General features: G+C 41.8%; 1 protein-coding gene across 8 annotated transcripts in view; it reads left to right on the plus strand.

The window, feature by feature from the left end:
- Nucleotides 1-12,025, plus strand: part of CENPP (centromere protein P) — a 169,710-nt gene that overhangs the window by 62,506 nt on the left and 95,179 nt on the right. The gene's annotated exons all lie outside the window — the stretch shown is intronic.

Below are 12,025 nucleotides of genomic sequence, written 5' to 3' on the forward strand. Positions count from 1 at the left end.
GTGGGGAGTTGAATAGGATACTAAGAGCAAATTCTACAAAAGGGTTCATTTCCTATTCTTATACTGTATTGCCTAATAATTCAGTTAAAGATACCCCGCTGAAATGCCTTGCTAAATGGGACAGAGACGTGGGTCCTATTACAGAGGAACAATGGACCGAAGCCCTAGAGCTCTTATCAGTTCTTTCCCCTAGTGCAGCACGCAGGAAGTCTTATTTGTTACTTCTGCACAGGGCATACAAATCTCCCCAGTTGTTATATCAAACAGGAGGAGGCTGGAATACTCCATATGATGTGGGAATGTAGAGAATTGGAAGCCCTATGGAAGTCTGTCCTAGATATAATACGTACAGTTTATTCAATTACTGTTGAAGAGACTTCATTGGCATGCCTATTAGGTGTGTTTAATGTCCATAATCTGACAGAGCCCACTAATGTTGCAATACAACAATCTCTGTATAGTATTGCTGAAAAATGCATCTCATCTCGCAAAAAATAAGCCCTCTCGTGGGCAGATTAATGGGGCAAAACATTTTATAGCTTACTAAAAAAACTTTACATTTTATTGGGCAAAAAGTGTCTACTTCCTTTCTACAACCACTGTGCGCCCATACAACAACTAGCAAGCACCGGGAATGTGAGATGGTGCTGCTTTGTACTATAATTATTTTCATTTTTTATGAAAAGTATTGTATCGAGTCTCATGATACTATGCAAGTATCGGATCACGCTCAAAAATTTTTGTATCGGTGCAGCCCTAGTTAAGAAGATGGAGCAGTTTTAATTCGGGCACTTCCATGATGTTTATAAACATGCCATCTGCACAGGGTATGTGAAAATGTGATGAATATAGCTGAATGGCAGTCATGGAGGGGTTCCCCAAACAAACTCACTGGTCGGTGCAGGGTCATATGTTCAATAGCCATAAAACAATGTCATTGTGCCCAAAGAGTGCTCTGCTTGCTGTGGTTAGAACCTATCCCCTTCTATTCCCCTGCCCAAGATAACATCACCAGCTCTTGGGCAGAGGAATGGGAGGTAGTGGGTGTATACCACAGAACACAGGAGGCATGCATAGTTATCAGCAGAGGTAGCGCAAGTGTGTCCTTCGTACTGTAACGCTAATTTTGCTAAATATTAAAAGCAGTTTTTGGGGTAAAATGATATGGTTTTGTGTCTAATGAAGATATGATCCTACATCGGGGTGCAAACGCCAACCAGTGAGGATGTTTGGTTAAAATACTGGTTATCAAATTGGTTGATTTCCTTTAGTGTTGTTATAAGGTGTGTATTATAACACAACCATTAAGATACTCCAGGATAGAAGCTCCCCCCAAAACCCTCAATTTTTTTTATATAACCAAAGTTGAGCTCACAGAAGTGTCTTTCAGCTACAGTGCTGCACATTGGACTGCTGCTGCTTCAGGGCAGGGGTAGAGGTGAGTATATGTTTCTTTCTTTTTCCACAGCTTAAAATAGGAGGGTGATTATTTGAATGGGGAAAATACATAGATTGGCTACAAACAGGGGCTTTTATAAATAAATGGGGTTAGAGAAAATTAGCAATTAATTAAAATGCCTACTTTTCTGTAACCCCTTCTTATTATGGCCCTTTTATGTGGCTTTCCCTTATAAGGATGGGGTTACAGAAAAAATGGCACAGTAAGGTGAGGGCTACAGAAAAGACTGTCACTACTGGTTACTGTGTGGTAATGTAGCTACTGGGTATAATGTGACTACTGACTAAAAGAGAGCACTGTATCTATTGGTTACAGGTTTACACTGTGGCTATTCACTAAAAAGGGGGACCCTTGAGTGAAATACTAATTTGGGACAATGCCCCCAGTAGCCAGCACTTTAACTAATGGCTACTGGGGCATCACTGTGACTACTGGCTACTGGGGAATGCATCGGGACTATTGGCTTCTGTGACTGCTGGCTACTGTGTGGCATGCACTGTGTCTCTTGGCTACTGGGACCAGGCACTGTGACTAATGGCTATTGGTATGACTTGGCTACTGGGGGGCTGGTGCTGGGACTACTGGCTACTCTGGATGGCTGTGACTATTGGTCTACTATGTTGGGGCACTGTGGGTGGTCATTTGCCGGCACTGTGGGTGGTCATTTGCAGCTACTGTGGGTGGTCATTTGCAGCTACTGTGGGTGGTCATTTGCAGCTACTGTGGGTGGTCATTTGCAGCTACTGTGGGTGGTCATTTGCCGCTACTGTGGGTGGTCATTTGCCGGCACTGTGGGTGGTCATTTGCAGCTACTGTGGGTGGTCATTTGCCGGCACTGTGGTGGGTATTTTTACTATATTGGCTACAATATGTTATATATGGTACTAGGCTTCTTGGAGAAGGATGTGTCCTTTCTGCCTTCTTTAAATCTGTGGTTTTAGGACCTTATGAACTTTGTGGCGGGAAGAAGACATGAGCTCACAATTCTGCACTCAATACTATTTTTATGTACTTGGCTGGGATTCGGTATTGGTTTTAAAGGGAACCTGTCACCAGGAGACCCATTTTTAGCACTCCCCCAGTCCCCACAGAGCATAGTACATACACTGCCAAAGTGTTTTTGTATTAAAAATTGGTTTTGCAGAAAAAAAGATATGTTGTATTGTACCTTTCATTAGCATCTGCTGTGTGACTAGGCAGTTGCCTTTTGGGAGGGGCTGGAAAGGAGCAGTTTCCCCCCTACCCTTGGGGAACAGCTACTCCATGTGTCCTTTTCAAATATATGAAAACACCCATCACTGTGCTTAGCGACGCCCCCTGCTCCTCTACAGCCAATCCCGAGTGTGGGGAGTTATTCATATATTTGAAAAGGTCACATGTTTCCCAAGGGTGGGGGTGGGGGACTGCTCCTTTCCAGCTCCTCCCAAAAGGCAACTGCCTAGTCACACAGCAGATGCTAATGAAAGGTACAATATAACATATCTTTTTTTCTGTAAAACCAATTTTTTATACAAAAACACTTTGGCAGTGTATGTACTATGCTCTGTGGGGACTGGGGGAGTGCTAAAAATGGGTTTCCTGGTGACAGGTTCCCTTTAAGTTCTGAGGTGGGTTCTGGTACCGCATTTATTTACTGAACTGGGTTCAGGTGCCATATTTATTTACTAATCTCTGTTCTGGTGCTGTTTTTATGTACTGAAATTGGCCCTGGTGTTGTAAGTACAAAATTAGTTTTAGTGTTGTATTTATTTTAGTATTGGGCTTGGTTCTGGCACTAAATATAACTTGGTTATGAGATTGTATTAATGGTATGATCTTCACTCTGGTGCTCCTGGATCTAACAGGTTTGGTAAAGATGCTGTATATGTCTGTATATAAGTTAATACATTAAATAATTTTACATACAAAGGTTGATTGAAACAGTATATTAATATAAAGTGCATTTGAAATTTTGGAATTGTTGATTAGAGGAGGTATCATTTTTTCTTGTGCCTTGCAACGGGTCAGGCTTCTTGCTCCCTAAGTAGAGAGCCTGTTTTTAAAAATTTGAATCCCACCCCTGGCTTGAGGGTGGAGGGTGGCAGAAACGCATGCTTTTTCAAATGCATCATAACAGCTAAGAAGAGATATGCCTGATTACATAGCTGTTAATATTGCATTTACAAAACACATGTGCGAATGCAATGTTAACACAAGTGTTAACATATAGTTAACAAACTGATTGGGGCAGATTTATCAAGCTGTCTAAAAGCCCTTGGCAACCAATTACAGCTCAGCTTTCATTTTACCAGATCTCATGAATATTTTAAAGGGGAGCTGTGATTGGATGCCATGGGCAACTAAGAATATTCTGACTTTTAGACAGTTTGATAAATCTGCCGCATTGTGTTATCGCATGCGTTTTGTAAACACAAGGTTAATAGCTTTGTAATCAGGCAAATCTCCTCTTTCCAGCTGTTCTGATGCATTTGAAAACGCTTGTTTTGATTCAACAACATAAGTTTATAAGTTTGGTGCTTTCCCAACATATACGCTTAGTGTATACAAATAAAGTGATGTGAACCCAGCCTTACTGCTTCTTGTATTGACAAATGCAAAGTTTGTTGAAGTATGTGATTATTTATTATGAATGTTCATTCTGCATACATTTAGTGGCGCTCCAAAACTAGCAGACTATTACTACAAGTCTTATAATAGTCTCAGCTTCAGTATATTGCAGAGCCACATATTTCTGTGACAGGTTTTATGATACAGCTTCTTGGACCGAGTGAGTCTGGACTCCCCGTTCTCAGACCACAATGTGATCTGTAACACTAAATAGCCACGTGGCAGGATTATTCCATTTGTAGCCAGTTTCAAAGTGCAGTTCTCTTATGTGTGAGGAGTCCTTTCTAAAACTGATCTCGTTTTTCATGTGAAAAATTGTTTTCCCATATGACCTGATAAAATGGCCAATTGAAGCTTATATCGCAGGCTGAGGTTTATAGAATAAGGCTTCTCTTGATCCTAGAAATTAATCCAGGAGGTAGGTGCCAAAGTTTAAAACTATTGTGGGTGTTTTAAAAAGTTTTATTTATTACCCAAAATAAGATTTCACCATTATTATATGACTGCAATGTGAGCTTGGTGCTTCCTACTCTGCAACCATGAGCAAATCAGTATTACACAGCGTTACACTGCCATCATCTGGTGAATGTGTAGTACAACATATTGGGACACATTTAATAAAATAGCGCAAACTGCACCTGTGTAGTGTAGTGTAGTGTGCAGAGGGTGCCATGAATTGTGTCACCCTTTCTTTATTAACCTGGCGCGCCATGCACTGCCCCAACAGAGTACACCAACTTTTATTTGGTGCACCTTTAGCATCGGTCGTGCGACACACTTCTGTTGGACTTTGCATGATAAGAGTTTCATGTGCAGGGGAACGGCAATAAGTGGCACAGACACTTCTTAAATACCTGTGCAAGCAAAACTGGCGCAAGGTCCATAGTAGATGTGCCCCATTATTGAGTATTTAGAAAGAAACTACAGGAATGGACAGCTATGACAAGACAGACAGTATCTTCTTGTACATTATAAATGTAATATATATAACCTTATAACCCAGCATCAGCCTGGTTTTAGGAGGGATCGGTCCTGACAGACTAATCTGATTGGCTTCTATGAGGAAGTAGGTTTCTGACTGGACCTGGGGGAGGCTGTGGATGTTGTGTATCTGGACTTTTCCAAGGCATTTGATACAGTGCCAGATAAAAGGTTGGTAAATAAAACTAGACTGTTGGCACTGGGGGAAAATCTGTGTTTTTGGGTAAGCAACTACCTTAGTGATAGAAAACAGAGAGTCGTCATTAAAGCTATTTGGCCATGAAAGAAAATTCTCAAGTTTTAATCCCCTAGTGATGGTTACACAATAAAGATAATTTTTAACCCCTTATTTTAAAATTTTTCTTAGTTTAATTGCTATTTTAGCTCCTAGCTCTTAGTGATGGTCATTTTAAGATTCCACAGTGTGGGCGGGCACTAGCTAAACAGATGTTTCATGATTCCTGTGTGCTGTGAGATGCTGTGTGCTGACAATGTGGTAAGATTATCAGGGTACAGGCTTATATACACTTCATTTAGCATTTTAACATTCACTAGTATCTGACACATAGAAATAGAGATGGGACAGATCAGAGATACGAACTATGAGATGCATATTACACATGACATTCTACCCTCTGCTATCACAGCCATTACATACTGTCATATATGCTATATGCCTCCCCTTCTATCTTGTAGCATTACTCTCCTCACAATGCATTGTTGTTTGCTAGCAGGAAGTGTGTGTGTGTCTGTGTGTGTATACGTACTCGTCTTGGAATGCAAGGCCACTGCAGAGAGGAGCTCAGTGCAGACAGAAGTACAATATGTCTGCCAACCCTAAACTCAGAAGATCCAGAGTCAGGTGCAAGGGAATCCAAAATTATGTTCTCCCGGACTGATAGACAGGTTGGAATTACAGCTGTGAAATGCTGCATTTTATTTATAACATTGAATTAGAGAATGTGTTATTTTGTTATCCTGAGTGCATTTAAGAAACTTGTCTTCATAGGAACACCCCCTTAATGGCACATTCTCACATTAGATTGACCAGTGGGGTACCACAGGGATCAGGACCCTTCTTTTTAATATTTTTATTAATGACCTTGTAGTGGGTTTACACAGTCAAGTTTCAATATTTGCAGATGATACTAAGCTGTGCAAAGTAGTTACTGTACTGTATATACTCGCGTATCAGCCGAATTTTTCAGCACAAACAATGTGCTAAAAAACCTCACCTCGGCTTATACACTAGTCAATAAAAAAATAATAAACTTAATACTCACCCTCCGGCTCCCAGATCCTCGGCGCGGCTCCTCTTCTTACTTATCTATGGTGTATTAGCCGGCAGAGTTGCGTCCATCTGATCTGCCGGCCGGCGCACACTATGATGTGGCGGTGTCGCCGGAGATGTGTACAGTTTTGGGCACCAGTGTATAAAAAGGACATAGTAGAGCTGGAACGGGTGCAGAGGAGAGCAAACAAGATAATTAGGGAAATGGAGGGACTAGACTACAAGGACAGATTCCAAAATTTGGGATTATTCCGTTTACAAAAAAGATGGCCGTACATGTTCAAGAGGGGCCTGGATACCTTTCTGGAGAGAAAATATATCACGGGTTATGGAGATAAAACATTTATTTAATTAAAGGTTTGGCTTTTGACACTGTTGGGGCAGTGCAGGGAGTGCTAGATTCATGAAGAATGTGTGCCAGTACTCCTAAATCTGGCGCACCCTAGACATTTCACACGCAAACTGTACATTTTATTTCAGCTCATCCATGTAACCATTAATAATAATTTATGTTGTTTAAGCTTGGGACACAAGACACATGTTAAACGCCCACCATTTTGGGACTAGTCTCGCTGATACAACACCAATTCACCACCCTTTTGTTTTGGTGTCTGTATATATGTGTATACACACATATATGTATATATTTTTTGTAGTTTTGAAAACTGGTTTTCTGTAACTCTGGTTGTGGTACATTAGTTTCCTGGTTTGGTAAACATTCTGTGTGAATGAGTGTGAATGACTTCTTATTCTACTTCTCTCATTAGGCCGGCCACCTAATGCTCTATTCTCTTCTGTCTAGTATTACCACCTGGGAGCTGTGTACCAAAACCAGGGAATGTGCTGTTACAATGTATTATATGTTCTGTTCTACTTACCGTAAGATCAGTGCGTGTTTCACACATATGGCAAACTTTATGTCAGGGCAAAACAGCGAGTCCCCTCCTGATCTCGCAAATCCACAGTCAATACAAGCAATTAGTACCACTGACTCAATACTTCACATTTTCTCTGCTTTCCACAGGTAAATACTTTAATTTTGTGCAAAAATTTTTTTCCCTAAAACATTTTCATCTTGCTATCATCAAATACATGGTGAAAAGCTTTAGGGTACTCATCTTAGTCCACAAATGTTAAAGCGCCATACCAGACACAATAGCAGGCTGTTTCACCGAGGGCTCTGCATACCGTGTGGCGTTTCGGAGGTCACGCCTCCCTACCCAGACATGCATGATTGAAGCACAGGTGAGCTAATATAGAGAAATCTCATGACATCACTTTCCCAGAATACAATTCTATAAAAACAAGACTTCCCTCTCTACTTATATTTTACTGAAGGGTTCTCTAACAACCAAATAACACTATTACAAAAAAAAAAAAAATATTACATAATTCATTAAGCCCATGCGGCTGCAATGCTTCCATTTTATCAATCCAGAATACCTTGCATTATAATAACTTTTGTTTAGTCATATTTATATCTGTCCCTGACACTTGTTCTAATAATAACCATCTGAGATCATACACTCTGTGCCACTTTTCCTTGAAGTGTTTAGCCACACCCGTTTTATGTCTATCTCGTTTACCTTTCTCCTCTTTTCTAAGACACTGTTCACAACTGTCTTTAGCTAGGCTATCTATTACAATGTGCGATTTGCACATTTCTGTCAATTCTGTCAATTTCTGTCAAATTGTGAAGCATATTGGATATTTACCCTTGAAATTTGTTTCCCACAAGGGATAAACTTAAAGAAAGAACTCCATGTATCATTATTGAGAATACTTGTTCAACCATATATATTGTAACCCGGGATCTCTTAAGGTTGTTATTCCAGATATAGCTGATATCTAACATTATTATAGTATGTTACATCATCAACAGTCATGTTCTTCCCATATTCTTCTAAACACAGTGCTATATTCGCTTTTTATTCATTATTTACTTTTAATGCTTTGTTTCTAATTTCATAGATGTTTGTCCTCCTTCCAGATTGGATCCCTGGGGAGTCGTGCTGGCCGAGGTTGCATGGATCTGTTTGTGAGCCTGGGATTTTGCGGCACACAATACCACAATTCTCCCTCATTGACAGCCTTATGTTTGGATCTTAGCCACAACACCGGCCGGTTCCCTTGGTTACCAATATACTCCAATCATGTGACGCGGTGATGTAACTTTGATCGTGTGATTCCAATACCACATGACCCAACACTAATAGATGTTGCTATAGAGTTTTCAGTGTGATACTTTCTTGCATTGGAAACATTTTCTTTTACTATATACTGTGTTTACTCGAGTATAAGCACAAAATTTGTGCTGAAAAACCCTATTTCGAGTCTATAAAAAATGAACACTGTACTCACCTTTCCGACACCCCCACGTAGGTCATCTTCTTGCTTCCGATACTCCAGTGCATCTTCGGAGCGAAACGACCTGAAAAGGAGTTGAAGAGGAGCGGAAGGCCACGAAGATGCGCCGGAGCATCGGAAGCAAGAAGAGGACCTACAAGGGGTGTCGGAAAGGTGAGTACAGCATTATTTTTATTTTATTTTTTACTACTGGGGGTCTGGCGGGCCTTATACTAGGGGACTGGCGGGCCTTATACTAGGGAGCTGGCGGGCCTTATATTAGGGGGCTGGCGGGCTATATACTACAATGGGCTGGAGGGCTTTATACTACAATGGGCTGGTGGGCTATATACTACAATGGGCTGGAGGGCTTTATACTACAATGGGCTGGTGGGCTATATACTACAATGGGCTGGTGGGCTATATACTACAATGGGCTGGTGGGCTATATACTACAATGGGCTGGAGGGCTATATACTACAATGGGCTGGCGGGCTATGTACTACAATGGGCTGGCGGGCTATATACTACAATGGGCTGGCGGGCTATATACTACAATGGGCTGGTGGGCTATATACTACAGAGGCTGGTGGGCTATATGCTACAGAGGCTGGTGGGCTATATGCTACAGAGGCTGGTGGGCTATATGCTACAGAGGCTGGCGGGCTATATACTACAGAGGCTGGCGGGCTATATACTACAGAGGCTGGCGGGCTATATACTACAGAGGCTGGCGGGCTATATACTACAGAGGCTGGCGGGCTATATACTACAGAGGCTGGCGGGCTATATACTACAGAGGCTGGCGGGCTATATACTACAGAGGCTGGCGGGCTATATACTACAGAGGCTGGCGGGCTATATACTACAGAGGCTGGCGGGCTATATACTACAGAGGCTGGCGGGCTATATACTACAGAGGCTGGCGGGCTATATACTACAGAGGCTGGCAGGCTATATACTACAGGGGGCTGGGGCTGCCAGGCTATATACTAGGGAGCTGCCAGGCTATACACTACAGGGGCTGGCAGGCTATATGCTGGGGGAGGCAGGCAGGCTATATACTGGTGGGGACTGTGACCAATGCATTTCCCACCCTCTGCTTATACTCAAGTCAATACGTTTTCCCAGTTTCCCCCTGGGGATCAGAAGTGATCTCCCAGGAGAAGGACTCTGTATTTTCCCATGTGTATACATTTTTGAATGTCTTGGGCTACATTCAGACAGACGTATGAAACCCGCCGTATCCGTACCGTTTTTTTACGGATTACATACGGCCACATTCATTTCAGTGGACAATACGTCCAACCATTTATATTGCCGTTTTTGACACTGTAGCGTACCGTACCGTATACTAGCCGTATAAAAATATAGAGCATGTCCTATCTTCTCCCGTATTTCAGTTCCGTATGCCCTAGAAGTCTATGGGGACGTATAAAATACAGGTTACATACATGCTGCATACAGATGAAAAACTTCACGTATATACGGGCTCATACGGCCCGTATATATGGGACTGGAGAAATCATATGGTTGTGTGAATGTAGCCTTATAGGGATATTAGCCATGACCAAGGATGGTTATACCATTTGAAATGCGTAGGCTATACATGCTTGTCTCACTGGAATTGTGTGTGTATGTGTTCATTCATTCATTATGGGCGTTTATATCACACACATAAATATGAAGCAATTATTGTTTTCAAAACACTTTTATTACTAAACACAACAATTGGAGACTATATAAGACTTAATTTAATATGTTTAGACAGAACAAATATACAGTAACTAGTACAACATAGCATATTTTACCATTATGTGGAGTTTGCCTTTATTCACTCATATCACTATACTTGTCATGTAAAGCCCAAGCTACACAGCCACTGAGTGCCATGAAACTGCCATGACATAGAAACCCATTGAGGGAGAATTCATTAACCCCTGAGTGACGCGGCCTGAGAAGGCTCTAGTGACCGGGCATTTTTAGCGGATTTTCGTAAGCGCCGGTTTCTTCCTTCTCTTTAGGGTGGTTAACGCTGGAGCAGTAGAAAGACGTTGCTGCAGACTCAGGACCTGCGCCCACTGACGTCTAAGTCAGCAGGCGATCCAAAACGGGTTAATGTGACACAGGCCCTGAAAGTGCAAAGCTCAACAACACTAGACTTTTGCTGCGACAAATTCATTATTTTCATGATGAATCTGTTGCAGTTTAAACCTGTCGAGTTCTACTTTAAGACCTGCTTTTAGCTGATCTAAAAGTTGTGCCACAATGAGGTGCACCATCCATATTTTTTTTTTTTTGGTGCACAAACTATTTCCCGGCCGACTGTACCCCTTTGGCGGTCAAGTCAGAAAAGTGACAAGAAAAATGCTCTAAACGCCATCATAAATGTGTTGGAAGGTTATTTTATTGGCACAAATCCACCAAAAATCATCTGGCATAGGTGATTAATGAATTCCCCCAATTGAGTTGCATAATGACTCAGTGGGGCCACAATGTGATGAATAGTAAAAGAACTTATATTGTAATATTTTCATTTTCTTCATGCAACTTCTTCACGCCCATATCAAGATGCAGGATGGTTACTACACGGCTGTACTTACATGCAGCCCAGGTATCATTGACAATATTTTACTATTCAACCCGATGAACGATATCTAAACTCTGCTTAGTGCAAGATCTTCTAACTAGATTATATGGATACTGTACTGAAAGCTTGTGTATATTGGCAGACTAGACTAAAAGGAGGCTGCACTGTCAAAGCTATTAATATAGACAATACAAAAGCCAAAGAACTGAGTGATTATTATTGAGAAGATGGATAACTATGAGTATTGAGTGATGAGATGTACTGATAGCATTGATAGAGTAATGTTGGTACTGGAAATGGCCAGAGTACAGGACATTGTATTGTGGCCATCTGAGAAATGCTTTGTCCCTATACTCTATGGGAACAGATAATTTTTGTCTCTCTGGGACACATTTACTTACCTGGTCCGGAGGAGATCCCGAAAGTGCATTGTCCGACAACAATGCAGTGTGCCACGATTCAAGAAGATTGTGCGCCCGATATCCTGCATGTGTCGCTTCCCCGCTCAGGTCCGCCAGAGTTCACCATCTTCCTCCTGGTGCATGCAAGTGCATGGCTTGCGACACAATTTTCACGTTAAATCCCGCGCTCTGTCCGAATCTGTTGGATTGTTTGACGGTCCGCCCCCCCCCCCCCACCACCACCACCACCACCACCACCACCATCATTTTCTGTCACATGGAAACCGTTACAGATGCGCCAAAATCCAATTGCCTGCGACACAATCCCCTTCTAAATCCCTGTCCCAGTG

Source organism: Engystomops pustulosus, chromosome 10, assembly GCF_040894005.1.
Source record: "Engystomops pustulosus chromosome 10, aEngPut4.maternal, whole genome shotgun sequence".
Classification (NCBI taxonomy): Eukaryota; Metazoa; Chordata; class Amphibia; order Anura; family Leptodactylidae; genus Engystomops; species Engystomops pustulosus.